The sequence below is a fragment of the Zea mays genome, chromosome 9 (genome assembly GCF_902167145.1).
Source record: "Zea mays cultivar B73 chromosome 9, Zm-B73-REFERENCE-NAM-5.0, whole genome shotgun sequence".
NCBI lineage: Eukaryota > Viridiplantae > Streptophyta > Magnoliopsida > Poales > Poaceae > Zea > Zea mays.
In genome coordinates this window covers 158,279,359-158,285,358 of record NC_050104.1, presented here as the reverse complement: position 1 = coordinate 158,285,358, position 6,000 = coordinate 158,279,359, and positions in this window count along the sequence as shown.

The following is a 6,000-nucleotide window of genomic DNA, read 5'->3' as shown; positions in this document are numbered from 1 at the left end:
AGAGTGTCCGGTGCGCCAGTATGGGCGCGCCTGACTTCTGCGCGCGCTAGCGCACATTTAATGTGCTGCAGGTAGCCGTTGGCGCCGAATTAGCCGTTGCTTCGATGGCACACCGGACAGTCCGGTGTACACCGGACATGTCCGGTGAATTATAGTGGACTAGCCGTTGCGAATTCCCGAAGCTGGTGAGTTCCTGAGGCGTCGTTCCTTGGAGCACCGGACACTGTCCGGTGTGCACCGGATAGTCCGGTGAATTATAGCGGAGCGCCTCTGGATTTTCCCGAAGGTGACGAGTTTGAGTTGGAGTCCTCTGGTGCACCGGACACTGTCCGGTGGCACACCGGACAGTCCGGTGCGCCAGACCAGAGATGCCTTCGGTTGCCCCCTTTGCTCTTTTGTTGAACCCAATACTTGGTCTTTTTATTGGCTAAGTGTGAACCTTTGGCACCTGTATAGCTTATACACTGGAGCAAACTAGTTAGTCCAATTATTTGTGTTGGGCAATTCAACCACCAAAATTATTTAGGAACTAGGTGTAAGCCTAATTCCCTTTCAATCTCCCCCTTTTTGGTGATTGATGCCAACACAAACCAAAGCAAATATGGAAGTACATAATTGAACTAGCTTGCATAATGTAAGTGCAAAGGTTGCTTGGAATTGAGCCAATATAAATACTTACAAGATATGCATGGATTGTTTCTTTGTTTTTAACATTTTGGATCACGCTTGCACCACATGTTTTGTTTTTGCAAATTCTTTTGTAAATCCTTTTCAAAGATCTTTTGCAAATAGTCAAAGGTAAATGAATAAGATTTTGCAAAGCATTTTCAAGATTTGAAATTTTCTCCCCCTGTTTCAAATGCTTTTCCTTTGACTAAACAAAACTCCCCCTTAATGAAATCCTCCTCTTAGTGTTCAAGAGGGTTTTTGATATCAATTTTGAAGAGGGTATATGAGAGCACCTAGAGGGGGGGTGAATAGGTGATCCTGTGAAACTTGAAAACTTAAGCCACAAAACTTGGTTAATTGTTAGCACAATAATTGCCAAGTGGCTAGAGAGGAGTCAAAACACAATAACCACAATAAATCAATCACAGAGATGGCACGGTGGTTATCCCGTGGTTCGGCCAAGACCAACGCTTGCCTACTCCACGTTGTGGCGTCCCAACGGACGAGGGTTGCAATCAACCCCTCTCAAGCGGTCCGAAGACCCACTTGAATACCACGGTGTTTTGCTTGCTTTTTCTCAATCCCGTTTGCGAGGAATCTCCACAACTTGGAGTCTCTCGCCCTTACACTTGAAGTTCACAAAGAAACACGGAGTAAGGGAGGGAAGCAACACACACAAATCCATAGCAAAATGTGCACACACACGGCCAAGAATCGAGCTCAAAAGACTATCTCAAAGTTCTCACTAGAACAGAGCTCGAATCACTGAGAATGACAAACGAATGCGCAAAGACTGAGTGTGGATGATCAAGAATGCTCTAAGGTTGCTTGGTCTCCTCCTCCATGCGCCTAGGGGACCCTTTTATAGCCCCAAGGCAGCTAGGAGCCATTGAGAGCAAATCTGGAAGGCCATTCTTGCCTTCTGTCGTCTGGTGCACCGGACAGTCCGGTGCACACCGGACAGTGTCCGGTGCCCGATTTCTTTCCTTCTACGGCGAAGTCGACCGTTGGCAGCCAGAGAGCCGTTGGCGCACCGGACATGTCCGGTGCACACCGGACAGTCCGGTGCCCCTTCCGACCGTTGGCTTGACCACGTGTCGCGCGCGGATTCCGCGGCCGACCGTTGGCCCGGCCGACCGTTGGCTCACCGGACAGTCCGGTGCACACCGGACAGTCCGGTGAATTATAGCCGTACGTCGCCGGTGAATTCCCGAGAGCAGCCACTTCGCTCGAGCCAGCTTGGCGCACTGGACACTGTCCGGTGCACCACCGGACAGTCCGGTGCTCCCAGACTCAGCAAAGTCTTGGCTGCTCGAGCCAAGGCATTTCTAGTTGGTCTTTTCCTGTTTCCAGCACTTAGACACAATACATTAGTCTCTAAAACAATGTACTGAGTCTGAGAAACATACCTTTATCCTTGATTTGTACTTTGTCCACCTTTTTACATTTAGGCACTTGTGTTGGACACTAAACCACCAAAATACTTAGAAATGGCCCAAGGGCACATTTCCCTTTCAATCTCCCCCTTTTTGGTGATTTATGCCAACACAACATAAAGCAACTAGAACAAGTGCAATATCACTTCAAATAAAACTCAAATTTATTTTGATTCAATTTTGGCATATATGGATCATCCTTTGCCACCACTTGGTTTGTTTTTGCAAATCAAACTCAAATCCCTATCTCTAAGTCAAACACACATGTTGAAGCATAAAGAGAGTCATTCCAAAAGAGATTGATCAAAGATTTCAAAAAAAAACTCTCCCTTAGATTTCAAAAACTCCCCCTTTTTCCCATAATCAACACTTCTCCCCACAAGAGGCCAACTTTTGACAAAAGAGACAATGCAAGAGTTTTGACAAACCAAAAGCTCTATTCTACTATTTTCAAAGTTTCTCAAGTGGTAGCTGATCCATCTATTGCTTTGGCCTTTATTTTCTCCCCCTTTGGCATCAAGCACCAAAATGGGATCAATCTTGGCCCTTTAACCCCATTGCCTCACCAAAATCTTCAATTAAGAGCAAATAGGCAATAAGAGTTTAAAGATGAACTTGGAAAAGTTACTCTTTTCATCGGAGTGCAGTGGAAGTCTTGCATGGTCCAAGTCCACCTTTTCCCTTTCAATTCTCCTTCGAGACTAAATCAAACAAACTCAAGCATATGGTTAGTCTCAAAGGGTCAAGTTGTAACACATCTCCCCCTAAATATGTGCATTACTGGCACAAGGACTTGTGAGGTCTGGGGAGTGCTTGTACAACTTGAGCACCATAATAAGCAACACAATGCAGAATGAACATGATCAAAGGCATAAACACATGTATGCTACAATTCAATCCAAGTTCCGCAAATCTAAGACATTTAGCTCACTACGCAGCCTGCAAAAGGTCTTCTCATCTAGAGGCTTGGTAAAGATATCGGCTAGCTGGTTCTCGGTGCTAACATGAAACACTTCGATATCTCCCTTTTGCTGGTGGTCTCTCAGAAAGTGATGTCGGATGTCAATGTGCTTTGTGCGGCTGTGTTCAACAGGATTTTCCGCCATGCGGATAGCACTCTCATTGTCACATAGGAGTGGGACTTTGCTCAGATTGTAGCCAAAGTCCCGAAGGGTTTGCCTCATCCAAAGTAGTTGCGCGCAACACTGTCCTGCGGCAACATACTCGGCCTCAGCGGTGGATAGGGCAACGGAGGTTTGTTTCTTAGAGTTCCACGACACCAGGGACCTTCCTAAGAATTGGCACGTCCCTGATGTACTCTTCCTATCGACCTTACATTCAGCATAGTCAGAATCTGAGTATCCAACCAAGTCAAAGGTAGACCCCTTTGGATATCAGAGCCCGAAGCAAGGCGTAGCAACCAAATATCTAAGAATTCGCTTCACCGCCACTAAGTGACACTCCTTAGGATCAAATTGAAATCTAGCACACATGAATACGCTAAGCATAATATCCGGTCTACTAGCACATAAATAAAGTAAAGACCCTATCATTGACCGGTATGCTTTTTGATCAACGGACTTACCTCCTTTGTTGAGGTCGGTGTGTCCGTCGGTCCCCATCGGAGTCTTTGCGGGCTTGGCGTCCTTCATCCCAAACCGCTTTAGCAGATCTTGCGTGTACTTCGTTTGGGAGATGAAGGTGCTGTCCTTGAGTTGCTTCACTTGGAACCCAAGGAAGTAGTTCAACTCGCCCATCATCGACATCTCGAATTTCTGCGTCATCACCCTGCTAAACTCTTCACAAGACTTTTGGTTAGTAGAACCAAATATTATGTCATCGACATAAATTTGGCACACAAACGAATCACCATCACATGTCTTAGTAAAAAGAGTTGGATCAGCTTTCCCAACATTGAAAGCATTAACAATTAGAAAGTCTCTAAGGCATTCATACCATGCTCTTGGGGTTTGCTTAAGTCCATAGAGCGCCTTAGAGAGCTTACACACGTGGTTGGGGTACCGTTCATCCTCGAAGCCAGGGGGTTGCTCCACATACACCTCCTCCTTGATCGGCCCGTTGAGGAAAGCGCTCTTCACATCCATTTGGAACAACCTGAAGGAATGGTGAGCGGCATATGCTAGCAAGATACGAATTGATTCTAGCCTAGCCATAGGAGCAAAAGTCTCCTCAAAGTCCAAACCTGCGACTTGGGCATAACCTTTTGCCACAAGTCTAGCCTTGTTCCTTGTCACCACCCCGTGCTCGTCTTGTTTGTTGCGGAACACCCACTTGGTTCCCACAACATTTTGCTTGGGACGAGGCACCAGCGTCCAAACTTCATTTCTCTTGAAGTTGTTGAGCTCCTCCTGCATGGCCAATACCAATACCCAGTCCGGATCTAGCAAGGCCTCCTCTACCCTGAAAGGCTCAATAGAAGAGACAAAGGAGTAATGCTCACAAAAATTAACTAATCGAGATCGAGTAGTTACTCCCTTGCTAATGTCACCCAGAATTTGGTCGACGGGATGATCCCTTTGAATCATCGCTCGAACTTGGGTTGGAGGTGTCGGTTGTGCTTCTTCCTCCATCACATGATCATCTTGTGCTCCCCCTTGATCACATTCCTCTTGATGAACCTGTTCATCGTTTTGAGTTGGGGGATGCACCATTGTTGAGGAAGAAGGTTGATCTTGCTCCAATTGTTCCTGTGGTCGCACATCACCAATCGCCATGGTGCGCATAGCGGCCGTTGGAACGTCTTCTTCATCTACATCATCAAGATCAACAACTTGCTCTCTTGGAGAGCCATTAGTCTCATCAAATACAACGTCGCTAGAGACTTCAACCAAACCCGATGATTTGTTGAAGACTCTATACGCCTTTGTATTTGAGTCATAACCTAACAAAAACCCTTCTACAGCTTTGGGAGCAAACTTAGAATTTCTACCCTTCTTTACTAGAATGTAGCACTTGCTCCCAAATACACGAAAGTAAGATACATTGGGTTTGTTACCGGTTAGTAGCTCATACGAAGTCTTCTTGAGGAGGTGATGAAGGTAGACCCTGTTGATGGCGTGGCAAGCCGTGTTCACGGCTTCTGACCAAAAACGCTCGGGGGTCTTGAATTCTCCAAGCATCGTCCTCGCCATATCGATTAGTGTCCTGTTCTTCCTCTCTACCACACCATTTTGCTGTGGTGTGAAGGGAGTGGAGAACTCGTGCTTGATCCCTTCCTCCTCAAGGAACTCCTCCACTTGAAGGTTTTTGAACTCGGACCCGTTGTCGCTCCTTATCTTCTTCACCTTGAGCTCAAACTCATTTTGAGCTCTCCTGAGGAAGCGCTTGAGGGTCCCTTGGGTTTCAGATTTATCCTGCAAAAAGTATACCCAAGTGAAGCGAGAAAAGTCATCAACAATAACTAGACCATACTTACTTCCTCCTATGCTTAGATAGGCGACGGGTCCGAAGAGGTCCATATGTAGTAGCTCCAGGGGTCTTGAAGTGGTCATCACATTCTTGCTGTGATGCGCTCCTCCCACTTGTTTACCTGCTTGACAAGCTGCACAAGGTCTATCTTTTTCGAATTGCACGTTAGTCAAACCTATCACGTGTTCTCCCTTTAGAAGCTTGTGAAGGTTCTTCATCCCCACATGTGCTAAGCGGCGATGCCACAGCCAGCCCATGGTAGTCTTAGCAATTAAGCATGCATCTAGACCGGCCTCCTCTTTTGCAAAATCAACTAAATAAAGTTTGCCGTCTAATACACCCTTAAAAGCTAGTGAACCATCACTTCTTCTAAAGACAGACACATCTACATTTGTAAATAGACAATTATATCCCATATTGCATAATTGACTAACAGATAACAAATTATATCCAAGAGACTCAACTA